Genomic DNA, 15,981 nt, shown 5'->3' on the forward strand with positions numbered 1-15,981 from the left:
CAAACTAGAGTTTTTCTTTCTCCTAGTTTTCTCGTAAAAAAAAAGATAAGGAAAATATTGATCACAAAAAATGAAAATGTTAGAGTTTACGTATGCAAAATAATTTGAAAACTATAACAATTGTGAGTGAAGAAAATTATTTTCACGCACTAAAAATGAACACCAAAGTTTTGTTATCCACGTTGGGGAAATTCCACTAGTACAAGCCCTGATAGCTTGGAGGAATTTAATAAGAAAGAGATTTCTAATTGATTCTAACATGTTTTAAATTTGGTGGATATGCATACCCGAAATATGTTGAAGATACAAATGACCTAATGATCCAAAAATTTTGAGTAGAAAAAATTAAAATTCTCACGATATCGTTGGCTGGGATATTTACTAGAGCCAAACAACACACTTTTTGCCTATTTTACAAAAAGCAGACCTAAAAAATCACAGATACTTTTTGGAATTATCTCTCTCAGCATTTGCGCATTTCCATTTTGGATGTTCAATTTTTTTTTTCAAATGTGAGATTTTCACTCTCCCAGTTTTCTCGTAAATAAAAAGATAAGGCAAATATAGTTCACAAAAAAATGAAATTTTTTGAGTTTATGTATGCAAAAGAATTTGAAAACTATAATAAATGTGAATGAAGAAAATTATTTTCACGCACTAAAAATGAACACCAAAGTTATGTTATCCACATGGGGGAAATCTCAATAGTACAACACAAGATAGCTTGGTGGAATTTTATAAGAACGAGATTTCTAATTGATCCTAACATCTTTTAAATGTGGTGGATATGTATGCCAGAAACATGTTGAAGATGCAAATGATCTATTGATCCATAAATTTCAAGGAGTTGAAAAAATTTAAATTCTCAAGTAAACGTGTGGTGGGATATTTACCAGAACCAAACAACCCACTTTTTGCCTATTTTACAAAAAGCGAACCTAAAAAATCACAGATACTTTTTGGAATTATCTCACTTAGGATTTGTCAGCATTTTTGCATTTCCATTTTGGATGTTCGCTTTTTTTTTTCAAACTTGAGTTTTTCACTCTCCCAGTTTTCTCGTGAACAAAAAGATAAGGCAAATATAGAACACAACAAAATGAAAATTTTAGAATTTATGTATGCAAAAAGAATTTGAAAACTATAATAAATGTGAGTGAAGAAAATTATTTTCACACACTAAAAATGAACCCCAAAGTTTTGTTATCCACGTTGGAGAAATTTCACTTGTACAACCCCAGATAGCTTCATGGAATTTTAAAAGAAAGATATTTCTAATTTATCCTAACATTGTTTAAATGTGGTGGATATGCAAGCAAGAAACATGTTGAAGATGCAAATGACCTAATGATCCAAAAATTTCAAGGAGAAAAAAAAATTACAATTCTCAAGTTAACGTGAAGTGGGATATTTACCAGAGCTAAACAACCCACTTTTTGCTTATTTTCCACAAGGAGGACCTAAGGAATCATAGATACTTATTGGAATTATCTCTCTCCGCATTCGTGCATTTCTATTTTCGATGTTCAATTTTCTTTTTCAAACTAGAGTTTTTCTTTCTCCCAGTTTTCTCGTAAAAAAAAAGATAAGGAAAATATAGATCACAACAAAATGAAATTGTTAGAGTTTATGTATGCAAAATAATTTGAAAACTATAACAATTGTGAGTGTAGAAAACTATTTTTACGCACTAAAAATGAACACCAAATTTTTGTTATCCACGTTGGGGAAATTCCACTACTACAACCCCAGATAGCTTGGTGGAATTTTATAAGAAAGAGATTTCTAATTGATCCTAACATTTTTTAATATGGTGGATATGCATGCCAGAAACATGTTAAAGATGCAAATTACCTAATGATCCAAAAATTTCATGGAGAAGAAAAAACTAAAATTCTCCAGTTAACGTGCGGTGGGATATTTACAAGAGACAAACAACCCACTTTTTGCCTATTTTACAAAAAGCGGACCTAAAAAATCACAGATACTTTTTGGAATTATTTCTCTCAGCATTTGTGCATTTCCATTTTGGATGTTAAAATTTTTTTTTCAAACTTGAGTTTTTCACTCTCCCAGTTTTAACTTAAAAAAAAAAAGATAAGGCAAATATAGATCACAACAAAATGAAAATTGTAGAGTTTATGTATACAAAAGAATTTAAAAACTATAATAAATGTGAGTGAAGAAAATTATTTTCACGCACTAAAAATGAACACAAAAGTTTTGTTATCCACGTTGGGGAAATTCCACTAGTGCAAGCCCTGATAGCTTGGAGGAATTTAATAAGAAAGAGATTTCTAATTGATTCTAACATGTTTTAAATTTGGTGGATATGCATACCAGAAACATGTTGAAGATGCAAATGACCTAATGATCCAAAAATTTTGAGGAGTAGAAAAAATTAAAATTCTCACGTTATCGTTGGGTGGGATATTTACTAGAGCCAAACAACCCAGTTTTTGCCTATTTTACAAAAAGCTGACCTAAAAAATCACAGATACTTTTTGGAATTATCTCTCTCAGCATTTGCGCATTTCCATTTTGGATGTTCAATTTTTTTTTTCAAACTTGAGTTTTTCACTCTCCTAGTTTTCTCGTAAAAAAAAAAACATAAGGCAAATATAGATCACAACAAAATGAAAATTTTGTGGGTTATGTATGCAAAAGATATTGGAAACTATAATAAATGTGAGTGAAGAAAAATATTTTCATGCACTGAAAAAGAACCCCAAAGTTTTGTTATCCACATTGGGGAAATTCCACTTGTACAACCCCAAATAGCTTCATGGAATTTTATAAGAAAGATATTTCTAATTTATCCTAACATGGTTTAAATGTGGTGGATATTCATGCAAGAAACATGTTGAAGATGCAAATGACCTAATGATCCAAAAAATTCAAGGAGAAGAAAATATTACAATTCTCAAGTTAACGTGCGGTGGGATATTTTCCAGAGCCAAACAACCCAATTTTTGCCTATTTTACACAAGGCGGACCTAAGGAATCATAGATACTTTTTGGAATTATTTGTCTCAGCATTTGTGCATTTCCATTTTTGATGTTCAATTTTTTTTGTCAAACTTGAGTTTTTCACTCTCCCAGTTTTCTCGCAAACAAAAAGATAAGGAAAATATAGATCACAACAACATGAAAATTTTAGAGTTGATGTATGCAAAAGAATTTGAAAACTATAATAATTGTGAGTGTAAAAAATATTTTTTACGCACTAAAGTTGAACACCAAAGTTTTGTTATCCACGTTGGGGAAATTCCACTAGTACAACCCCAGATAGCTTGGTGGAATTTTATAAGAAAGAGATTTCTAATTGATCCTAACATGTTTTTAATATGGTGGATATGCATGCCAGAAATATGTTAAAGATGCAAATGACCTAATGATCCAAAAATTTCAAGGAGTAGAAAAAATTAAAATTCTCAAGTTAACATGCGGTGGGATATTTGCTAGAGCCAAACAACCGGGATATTTGCCAGAGCCAAACAACCCACTTTTTGCCTATTTTACAAAATGCATACCTAAAAAATCACAGAAACGTTTTTGGAACTATCTCTGTCAACATTTCACATTTCCATTTCGGATGTTCACTTTTTTTGTTTTGTAACTTGAGTTTTTTACTCTCCCAGCTTTCACGTAAACAAAAAATAAGACAAATATCGATCACAACAAAATGAAAATTTTAGAGTTTATGTATACAAAAGAATTTAAAAACTATAATAAAAGTGAGTGAAGAAAATTATTTTCACGCACTAAAAATGAACACAAAAGTTTTGTTATCCACGTTGGGGAAATTCGACTAGTACAACCCCTGATAGCTATGAGGAATTTAATAAGAAAGATATTTCTAATTGATCCTAACATGTTTTAAATGTGGTGGATACATGCCCGAAACTTGTTGAAGATGCAAATGACCTAATGATCCAAAAATTTCAAGGAGTAGAAAAAATTAAAATTCTCAAGTTAACGTGCGGTGGGATATTTACTAGAGCCAAACAACCCACTTTTTGCCTATTTTAAAAAAAGCGGACATAAAAAATACAAATACTTTTTGGAATTATCTCTCTCAGCATTTTTGTTTTTCCATTTTGGATGTTCAATATTTTTTTTTCAAACTTGAGTTTTTCTCTCTCCCTGTTTTCTCGTAAACAAAAAGATAAGACAAATATAAGTCACAACAAAATGAAAATTTTTTAGTTTATGTATGCAAAAGATTTTGAAAACTATAATAAATGTGAGTGAAGAAAATTATTTTCACGCACTAAAAATGAACACCAAAGTTTTATTATCCACGTTGGGGAAATTCCACTTGTACAACCCCATATAGCTTGGTGGAATTTTATAAGAAAGAGATTTCTAATTTATCCCAACATGTTTTAAATGTGGTGGATATGCATGCCAGAAACATGATGAAGATGCAAATGACCTATTGATCCAAAAATTTCGAGTAGAAAAAATAACAAATCTCAAGTTAACTTGCGGTGGGATATTTACCAGAGCCAAACAACCCACTCCTTGCCTATTTTAGACAATGCGGACCTAAAAAATCATAGATAATTTTTTGGAATTATTTCTCTCAGCATTTGTGCATTTCCATTTTGGATGTTCAATTTTTTTTTTCAAACGTGAGTTTTTCACTCTCCCAGTTTTCTCGTAAAAAAAAAAAGATAAGGCAAATATAAATCACAACAAAATGAAAATTTTAGAGTTTACGTATACAAAAGAATTTAAAAACTATGATAAATGTGAGTGAAGAAAATTATTTTCACGCACTAAAAATGAACAACAAATTTATGTTATCCACGTTAAGGAAATCCCAATAGTACAACACAAGATAGCTTGGTGGATTTTTATAAGAAAGAGATTTCTAATTGATCCTAACATGTTTTAAATGTGGTGGATATGCATGCAAGAAATATGTTGAAGATGCAAATGACCAATTGATCCAAAAATTTCAAAGGGAAGAAAATATTAAAATTCTCAAGTAAACGTGAGGTTGGATATTTACCAGAACCAAATAACCCACTTTTTGCCTATTTTACAAAAAGTGGACCTAAAAAATCACAGATACTTGTTGGAATTATGTCTCTCATCATTTGTGCATTTCCATTTTCGATGTTCACTTTTTTTTTTTCAAACTTGAGTTTTTCACTCTCCCTGTTTTCTCGTAAACAAAAAGATAAGGAAAATATAGATCACAACAAAATTAAAATTTTAGAGTTTATGTATGCAAAAGAATTTGAAATCTATAATAATTGTGAGAGTAGAAAATTATTTTTGCGCACTAAAAATGGACACCAAAATTTTGTTATCCACGTTGGGGAAATTCCACTTGTACAACCACAGATAACTTGGTGGAATTTTATAAGAAAGAGATTTCTAATTGATCCTAACATGTTTTTAATATGGTGGATATGCATGCCAGAAACATGTTTAAGATGCAAATGACCTAATGATCCAAAAATTTCAAGGAGTAGAAAAAATTAAAATTCTCAAGTTAACGTGCGGTGGGATATTTGCCAGAGCCAAACAACCCACTTTTTGCCTATTTTACAAAAAGCGCACCTAAAAATTCCCAGAAACGTTTTTGGAATTATCTCTCTCAACATTTTACAATTCCATTTTGGCTGTTCACTTTTTTTTTTTTGAAAATTGAGTTTTTTACCCTCCCAGCTTTCACATAAACAAAAAAATAAGGCAAATATCGATCACAACAAAATGAAAATTTTAGAGTTTATGTGTGCAAAAGAGTTTTAAAACTATAATAAATGTGAGTGAAGAAAATTATTTTCACGCACTAAAAATGAACACCAAAGTTTTGTTATCCACGTTGGGGAAATTCAAGTTGTACAACCCTAGATAGCTTGGTGGAATTTTATAAGAAAGAAATTTCTAATTGATTCTAAAATGTTTTAAATTTGGTGGATATACATGCCAGAAACATGTTGAAGATGCAAATGACCTAATGATCCAAAAATTTCATGGAGTAGAAAAAATTAAAATTCTCAAGTTAACATGCGGTGGAATATTTACTAGAGCCAAACAACCCACTTTTTGCCTATTTTATAATAAGCGGACCAAAAAAATCACAGATACTTTTTGGAATTATCACTCTCAGCATTTGTGCATTTCCATTTTGGATGTTCAATTATTTTTTCAAACTTGAGTTTTTCACTCCCAGCTTTCACGTAAACAAAAGATAAGGCAAATATAGATCACAACAAAATGAAAATTTTGGAGTTTATGTATACAAAAGAATTTATAAACTATAATAAATGTGAGTGAAAAAAATTATTTTCACGCACTAAAAATGAACACCAAAGTTTTGTTATCCATGTTGGGGAAATTCCACTAGAACAACCCCAGATAGCTTGGAGGAATTTAATAAGACACAGATTTCTAATTGATCCTAACATGTTTTTAAATGTGGTTGATACATGCGAGAAACTTGTTGACGATGCAAATGACCTAATGATCCAAAAATTTCAAAGAGTAGAAAAAATTAAAATTCTCAAGTTAACATGCAGTGGGATATTTACCAGAGACAAACAACCCACTTTTTGCCTATTTTACAAAAAACGGACCTCAAAAATCACAGATTCTATTTGGAATTATCTCTCTCAGCATTTGTGCATTTTCATTTTGGATGTTCACTTTTTTTTTCTTCAAACTTGAGTTTTTTACTCTTCCAGTTTTCTCATAAAAAAAAGATAAGGCAAATATAGATCACAACAAAATGAAAATTTTAGAGTTTATATATACAAAATAATTTAAAAACTTTAATAAATGTGAGTGAAGAAAATTATTTTCACGCACTAAAATTGAACACCAAAGTTTTTTAATGGAAATTGCACTAGTACAACCCCTGATAGCTTGGAGGAATTTAATATGAAAGAGATTTCTAATTGATCCTAACATGTTTTAAATGTGGTGGATACATGCCAGAAACTTGTTGAAGATGCAAATGACCTAATAATCCAAAAATTTCCAGGATTAGAAAAAATTAAAATTCTCAAGTTAACGTGCGGTGGGATATTTACCAGAGCCAAACAACCCACTTTTTGCCTATTGTACAAATAGCGGACATAAAAATACGGATACTTTTTGGAATTATCTCTCTCGGCATTTGTGCTTTTCCATTTTGGATGTTCAATATTTTTTTGGCAAACTTGAGTTTTTCGCTCTCCAAGTTTTCTCCTAAACAAAAAGATAAGGCAAATATAGATCACAACAAATTGAAAATTTTGTGGTTTATGTATGGAAAAGATTTTGAAAACTATAATAAATGTGAGTGAAGAAAATTATTTTCACGCACTAAAAATGAACACCAAAGTTTTATTATCCACGTTGGGCAAATTCCACATGTACAACCCCAGATAGCTTGTAGAATTTTATAAGAAAAAGATTTCTAATTTATCCTAACATGTTTTAAATGTGGTGGATATGCATGCCAGAAACATGTTGAAGATGCAAATGACCTTTTGATCTGTTAACTTGCGGTGGGATATTTACCGGAGCCAAACAACCCACTTTTTGCCTACTTTACACAAGGCGGACCAAAAAAATCATATATACATTTTGGAATTATCTCTCTCAGCATTTGTGCATTTCCATTTTAGATGTTCAATTTTTTTTCAAACGTGAGCTTTTCACTCTCTCAGTTTTCTCGTAAATAAAAAGATAATGCAAATATAGTTCACAAAAAAATAAAATCTTTTGAGTTTATGTATGCAAAAAGAATTTGAAAACTATAATAAATGTGAGTGAAGAAAATTATTTTCACGCACTAAAAATGAACACCAAAGTTATGTCATCAACGTTGGGGAAATCCCAATAGTACAACACAAGATAGCTTAGTGGAATTTTATAAGAAAGAGATTTCTAATAGATCCTAGCATCTTTTAAATGTCGTGGATACACATGCCAGAAACATGTTGAAAATGCAAATGATCTATTGATCCATAATTTTCAAGGAGTAGAAAAAATTTAAATTTTCAAGTAAACGTGTGGTGGGATATTTACCAGAACCAAACAACCCACTTTTTGCCTATTTTACAAAAAGCGGACCTAAAAAATCACAGATACTTTTTGGAATTATCTCTCTCAGCATTTTTCAGCTTTTGTGCATTTCCATTTTGGATGTTCACTTTTTTTTTCAAACTTGAGTTTTTCACTTTCCCAGTTTTCTAGTGAACAAAAAGATAAGGCAAATATAGAACACAACAAAATGAAAATTTTAGAATTTATGTATGCAAAAGAATTTGAAAACTATAATAAATGTGAGTGAAGAAAATTATTTTCACGCACTAAAAATGAACCCTAAAGTTTTGTTATCCACGTTGGGGAAATTCCACTTGTACAACCCCAGATAGCTTCGTGGAATTTTATAAGAAAAATATTTCTAATTTATCCTAACATTATTTAAATGTGGTGAATATGCATGCAAGAAACATGTTGAAGATGCAAATGACCTAATGATCCAAAAATTTCAAAGAGAAGAAAAAATTACAATTCTCAAGTTAACGTGCGGTGGGTTATTGACCAGAGCTAAACAACCCACTTTTTGCCTATTTTTCACAAGGCGGACCTAAGGAATCATAGATACTTTTTGGAATTATCTCTCTCAGCATTCGTGGATTTCCATTTTCGATGTTCAATTTTTTTTTTCAAACTAGAGTTTTTCATTCTCCCAGTTTTCTCGTAAAAAAAAAGATAAGGAAAAAATTGATCACAACAAAATGAAAATGTTAGAGTTTATGTATGCAAAAGAATTTGAAAACTACAAGAATTGTGAGTGTAGAAAATTATTTTTACGCACTAAAAATGAACATCAAAGTTTTGTTATCCACGTTGGGGAAATTCCACTACTACAACCCCAGATAGCTTGGTGGAGTTTTATAAGAAAGAGATTTCTAATTGATCCTAACATGTTTTTAATATGGTGGATATGCATGCCAGAAACATTTTGAAGATGCAAATTACCTAATGATCCAAAAATTTCATAGAGTAGAAAAAATTAAAATTCTCCAGTTAACGTGCGGTGGGATATTTACAAGAGACAAACAAACCACTTTTTGCCTATTTTTCAAAAAGCGGACCTAAAAAATCACATATACTTTTTGGAATTATTTCTCTCAGCATTTTCACTTTTCCATTTTGGATGTTAATTTTTTTTTTCAAACTTGAGTTTTTCACTCTCCCAGTTTTCACGTAAAAAAAAAAGATAAGGCAAATATAGATCACAACAAAATGAAAATTTTAGAGTTTATGTATACAAAAGAATTTAAAAACTAGAATAAATGTGAGTGAAGAAAATTATTTTCACATAATAAAAATGAACACCAAAGTTTTGTTATCCACGTTGGGGATATTCCACTAGTACAAGCGTTGATAGCTTCGAGGAATTTAATAAGAAAGTGATTTCTAACTGATTCTAACATGTTTTAAATTTGGTGGATATGCATACAAGAAACATGTTGAAGATGCAGATGACCTAATGATCCAAAAATTTCTAGGAGTAGAAAAAATTAAAATTCTCAAGTTAAAGTGCGGTGGGATATTTACTAGAGCCAAACAACCCACTTTTTGCCTATTTTACAAAAATCAGACGTAAAAAATCACAAATACTTTTTGGAATTATCTCTCTCAGCATTTGCGCATTTCCATTTTGGATGTTCAATTTTTTTTTTCAAACTTGAGTTATTCACTCTCCTAGATTTCTCGTAAAAAAAAAGATATGGCAAATATAGATCACAACAAAATGAAAATTTTGTAGTTTATGTATGCAAAAGATTTTGAAAACTATAATAAATGTGAGTGAAGAAAATTATTTTCACGCACTAAAAATGAACACCAAAGTTTTATTATCCACGTTGGGGAAATTCCACTTGTACAACCCCAGATAGCTTGGTGGAATTTTATAAGAAAGAGATTTCTTATTTAACCTAACATGTTTTAAATGTGGCGGATATGCATGCTAGAAACATGTTGAAGATTCAAATGACCTATTGATCCAAAAATTTCAAGGAGTAGAAAAAATTAATATTCTCAAGTTAACGTGCGGTGGGATATTGACCAGAGCCAAACAACCCACTTTTTGCCTAATTTACACAAGGCGGACCTAAAAATTCATAGATACTTTTTGGAATTATCTCTCTCAGCATTTGTGCATTTCCATTTTGGAGTTCAATTTTTTTTTTTTCAAACGTGAGTTTTTCACTTTCCCAATTTTCTTGTAAATAAAAAGATAAGGCAAATATAGTTCACAACAAAATGAAAATTTTTGAGTTTTTGTATGCATAAGAATTTGAAAACTATAATAAATATATGTGAAGAAAATTATTTTCACGCACTAAAAATGAACACCAAAGTTATGTTATCCACGTTGGGGAAATCCCAATAGTACAACACAAGATAGCTTTGTGAATTTTTATAAGAAAGAGATTTCTAATTGATCCTAACATGTTTTAAATGTGGTGGATATGCATGCCAGAAACATATTGAAGATGCAAATGACCTATTGATCCAAAATTTTCAAGGAGTACAAAAAATTAAAATGCTCTAGTAAACGTGTGGTGGGATATTTACCAGAACCAAACAAACCACTTTTTGCCTATTTTACACATGGCGGACCTAAGGAATCATAGATACTTTTTGGAATTATCTCTCTCAGCATTTGTGCATTTCCATTTTCGATTATCAAAAAGATAAGGAAAATATGGATCACAACAAAGTGAAAATTTTAGAGTTTATGTATGTAAAAGAATTTGAAAACTTTAATAATTGTGAGTGTAGAAAATTATTTTTACGCACTAAAAATGAACTCCAAAGTTTTGTTATCCATGTTGGGGAAATTCCACTAGTACAACCCCAGATAGCTTGGTGGAATTTTATAAGAAAGAGATTTCTAATTGATCCTAACATGTTTTTAATATGGTGGATATGCATGGCAAAAACATGTTGAAGATGCAAATCACCTAATGATCCAAAAATTTCAAGGAGTAGAAAAAATTAAAATTCTCAAGTTAACGTGCGGTGGGATATTTGCCAGAGCCAAACAACCACTTTTTGCCTATTTTACAAAACGCGGACCTAAAAATCCCAGAAATGTTTTTGGAATTATCTCTCTCAGCATTTTACATTTCCATTTTGGATGTTCACTTTTTTTTTTGAAACTTGTGTTTTTCACTCTCCTAGCTTTCTCATAAAAAAAATAAGGCAAATATCGATCACAACAAAATGAAAATTTTAGAGTTTATGTATGCAAAAGAATTTGAAAACTATAGTAAATGTGAGTGAAGAAAATTATTTTCACGCACTAAAAATGAACCCCAAAGTTTTGTTATCCACGTTGGGGAAATTCAAGTAGTACAACCCTAGATATCTTGGTGGAATTTTATAAGAAAGAAATTTCTAATAGATTCTAACATGTTTTAAATTTGGTGGATATGCATGCCAGAAACATGTTGAAGATGCAAATGACCTAATGATCCGAAAATTTCAAGGAGTAGAAAAAATTAAAATTCTCAAGTTAACGTGCGGTGGGATATTTACTAGAGCCAAACAACCCACTTTTTGCCTATTTTACAAAAAGCGGACCTAAAATATCATAGATACTTTTTGGAATTATATCTCTCAGCATTTGCGCATTTCCATTTCGGATGTTTAATTTTTTTTTTTCAAACTTGAGTTTTTCACTCTCCTAGTTTTCTCGTAAAAAAAAAGATAAGGCAAATATAGATCTCAACAAAATGAAAATTTTAGAGTTTATGTATACAAAAGAATTTAACAACTATAGTAAATGTGAGTGAAGAAAATTATTTTCACGCACAAAAATTGAACACCAAAGTTTTGTTATGAAAAGTCCACTTGTACAACCCCTGATAGCTTGGTGGAATTTTATAAGAAAGAGATTTCTAATTTATCCTAACATGTTTTAAATGTGGTGGATATGCATGCTAGAAACATGTTGAAGATGCAATTGACCTATTGATCCAAAAATTTCATGGAGTAGAAAAAATTACAATTCTCAAGTTAACGTGCGGTGGGATATTTACCAGAGCCAAATAACCCACTTTTTGCCTATTTTACACAAGGCGGACCTAAAAAATCATAGATACTTTTTTGAATTATCACTCTCAGCATTTGTGCATTTCCATTTTGGATGTTCAATTTCTTTTCTTCAAACGTCAATTTTTCACTCTCCCAGTTTTCTCGTAAAAAAAAAAAAGGCAAATATAGTTCACTACAAATCAAAATTTTGGAGTTTATGAATGCAAAAGAATTGGAAAACTATGATAAATGTGAGTGAAGAAAATTATTTTCACGCACTAAAAATTAACTCCAAAGTTATGTTATCTATGTGTGGAAATCCCAATAGTACAACACAAGATAGCTTGGTGGATTTTTATAAGAAAGAGATTTCTAATTGATCCTAACATGTTTTAAATGTGGTGGATATGCATGCTAGAAATATGTTCAAGATGCAAATGACCTATTCATCCAAAAATTTCGAGTAGAAAAAATTAAAATACTCATGTAAACGTGTGGTGGGATATTTACCAAAACCAAACAACCCACTTTTTGCCTATTTTACAAAAAGCGGACCTAAAAAATCACAGATACTTTTTGGAATTATCTCTCTCAGTATTTATCAGCATTTGTGCATTTCCATTTTGGATGTTCACTTTTTTTTTTCAAACTTGAGTTTTTCACTCTCCCAGTTTTCTCGTAAACAAAAAGATAAGGCACATATAGATCACAACAAAATGAAAATTTTAGAATTTATGTATGCGAAAGAATTTGAAAACTATAATAAATGTGAGTGAAGAAAACTATTTTCACGCACTAAAAATGAACGCCAAAGTTTTGTTATCCACGTTGGGGAAATTCCACTTGTACAACCCCAAATTGCTTCGAGGAATTTTATATGAAAGATATTTCTAATTTATCCTAACATGGTTTAGATGTGGTGGTTATGCATGCAAGAAACATGTTGAAGATGCAAATGACCTAATGATCCAAAAATTTCATGGAGAAGAAAAAATTACAGTTCTCAAGTTAACGTGCGGTGGGATATGTACCAGAGCCAAACAACCCACTTTTTGCCTATTTTACACAAGGCGGACCTAAGGAATCATAGATACTTTTTGAAATTATCTCTCTCAGCATTTGTGCATTTCCATTTTCATTGTTCAATTTTTTTTTTCAAACTTGAGTTTTTCACTCGCCCACTTCTCTCGTAAACAAAAAGATAAAGAAAATATAGATCACAAAAAAAAGAAAATTTTAGAGTTTATGTATGCAAAAGAATTTGAAAACTATAATAATTGTGAGTGTAGAAAATTATTTTTACGCACTAAAAAAGAACACCAAAGTTTTGTTATCCACGTTGGGGAAATTCCACTAGTACAACTCCAGATAGCTTGGTGGAATTTATAAGAAAGAGATTTCTAATTGATCCTAACATGTTTTTAATATGGTGGATATGCATGCCAGAAACATGTTGAAGATGCAAATGACCTAATGATCTAAAAATTTCAAGGAGAAGAAAAAATTAAAATTTTCAAGTTAACGTGCGGTGGGATATTTGCCAGAGCCAAACAACCCACTTTTTGCCTATTTTACAAAAGGCAGACCTAAACAATCACAGAAAAATTTTTGGAATTAACTATCTCAGCATTTTACATTTCCATTTTGGATGTTCACTTTTTTTTTTTTTTGAAACTTGAGTTTTTCAGTCTCCTAGCTTTCTCGTAAACAAAAAATAAGGCAAATATCGATCACAACAAAATGAAAATTTTAGAGTTTATGTATGCAAAATAATTTGAAAACTATAATAAATGTGCCTGAAGAAAATTATTTTCACTCATTAAAAATGAAAAGCAAAGTTTTGTTATCCACGTTGGGGAAATTCAACTAGTACAACCCTAGATAACTTGGTGGAATTTTATAAGAAAGAAATTTCTAATTGGTTCTAATATGTTTTAAATTTGGTGGATATACATGCCAGAAACATGTTGAAGATGCAAATGACCTAATGATCCTAAAATTTCAAGCTGTAGAAAAAAATAAAATTCTCAAGTTAACGTGCAGTGGGATATTTACTAGAGCCAAAAAACCCGCTTTTTGCCTATTTTACAAAAAGCGGACCTAAAAAATACAGATACTTTTTGGAATTATCTCTCTCAGCATTTGCGCATTTCCATTTTGGATGTTCAATATTTTTTTTTAAACTTGAGTTTTTCACTCTCCCAGTTTTCTCGTAAAAAAAAAGAAAAGGCAAATATAGATCACAAAAAATTTAAAATTATAGAGTTTATGTATACAAAAGAATTTAAAAACTATAATAAATGTAAGTGAAGAAAATTATTTTCACGCACTAAAATATAACAGCAAAATTTTGTTATGGAAATTTCACTAGTACAACCCCTGATAGCTTGGAGGAATTTAATAAGAAAGAGATTTCTAATTGATCCTAACTTGTTTCAAATGTGGTGGATAAGTGCCAGAAACTTGTTGAAGATGCAAATGACCAAATGATCCAAAAATTTCAAGGAGAAGAAAATTTTAAAATTCTCAAGTTAACGTGCGGTGGGATATTTGCTAGAGCCAAACAGCCCACTTTTTGCCTATTTTAAAAAAAATGGACATAAAAAATACAGATACTTTTTGAAATTATCTCTCTCAGCAGTTGTGCGTTTCCATTTTGGATGTTCAATATTTTTTTTTCAAACTTGAGTTTATCTCTCTCCCAGTTTTCTCGTAAACAAAAAGATAAGGCAAATGTAGATCACAACAAAATGAAAATTTTGTAGTTTATGTATGCAAAAGATTTTGAAAACTATAATAAATGTGAGTGAAGAAAATTATTTTCACTCACTAAAAATGAACACCAAAGTTTTATTATCCACGTTGGGGAAATTCCACTTGTACAACCCTAGATAGCTTGGTGGAATTTTATAAGAAAGAGATTTCTGATTTATCCTAACATGTTTTAAATGTGGTGGAAATGCATGCCAGAAACATGTTGAAGATGCAAATGACCTATTGATCCAAAAATTTCAAGGAGTAGAAAAAATTACAACTCTCAAGTTAACGTGCGGTGGAATATTTACCGGAGCCAAAAGACCCACTTTTTGCCTATTTTACACAAGGCAGACCTAAAAAATCATAGATGCTTTTTGGAATTATCTCTCTCAGTATTTGTGCATTTCCATTTTAGATGTTCAATTTTTTTTTTCAAACGTGAGTTCTTCACTCAACCAGTTTCCTCGTAAATAAAATGATAAGGAAAATATTGTTCACAAGAATATGAAATTTTTTGAGTTAATGTATGCAAAAGAATTTGAAAACTATAATGAATGTGAGTGAAGAAAATTATTTTTGCGCACTAAAAATGAACACCAAAGTTATGTTATCCATGTTGGGGAAATCCCAATAGTACAACACAAGATAGCTTGGTGGGTTTTTATAAGAAAGAGATTTCTAATTGATCCTAACTTGTTTTAAATGTGGTAAACATGTATGCCAGAAACATGTTGAAGATGCAAATGACCTATTGATCCAAAAATTTCAAGGAGTAGAAAAAATTAAAATTCTCAAGTAAATGTGTGGTGGGATATTTACTAGTACCAAACAACCCACTGTTTGTCTATTTTACAAAAAAATGGACCTAAAAAATCACAGATATTTTTTGGAATTATCTCTCTCAGCATTTACGCATTTCCATTTTGGACATTCAATATTTTTTTTCAAACTTGAGTTTTTCACTCTCCAAGTTTTCGCGTAAAAAAAAAAGATAAGGCAAATATAGATCACAACAAAATGAAAATTTTAGAGTTTATGTATAAAAAAGAATATAAAAAATATAATAAAGGTGAGTGAGGAAAATTATTTTCACGCACTAAAATTGAACAGCAAATTTTTGTTATGGAAATTCCACAAGTACAACCCCTCATAGCTTGGGGA

Source organism: Aristolochia californica, unplaced genomic scaffold, assembly GCF_029961685.1.
Source record: "Aristolochia californica isolate CCGP_79_NKW_82.1479 unplaced genomic scaffold, dmAriCali1.0.hap1 SCAF_8, whole genome shotgun sequence".
Classification (NCBI taxonomy): Eukaryota; Viridiplantae; Streptophyta; class Magnoliopsida; order Piperales; family Aristolochiaceae; genus Aristolochia; species Aristolochia californica.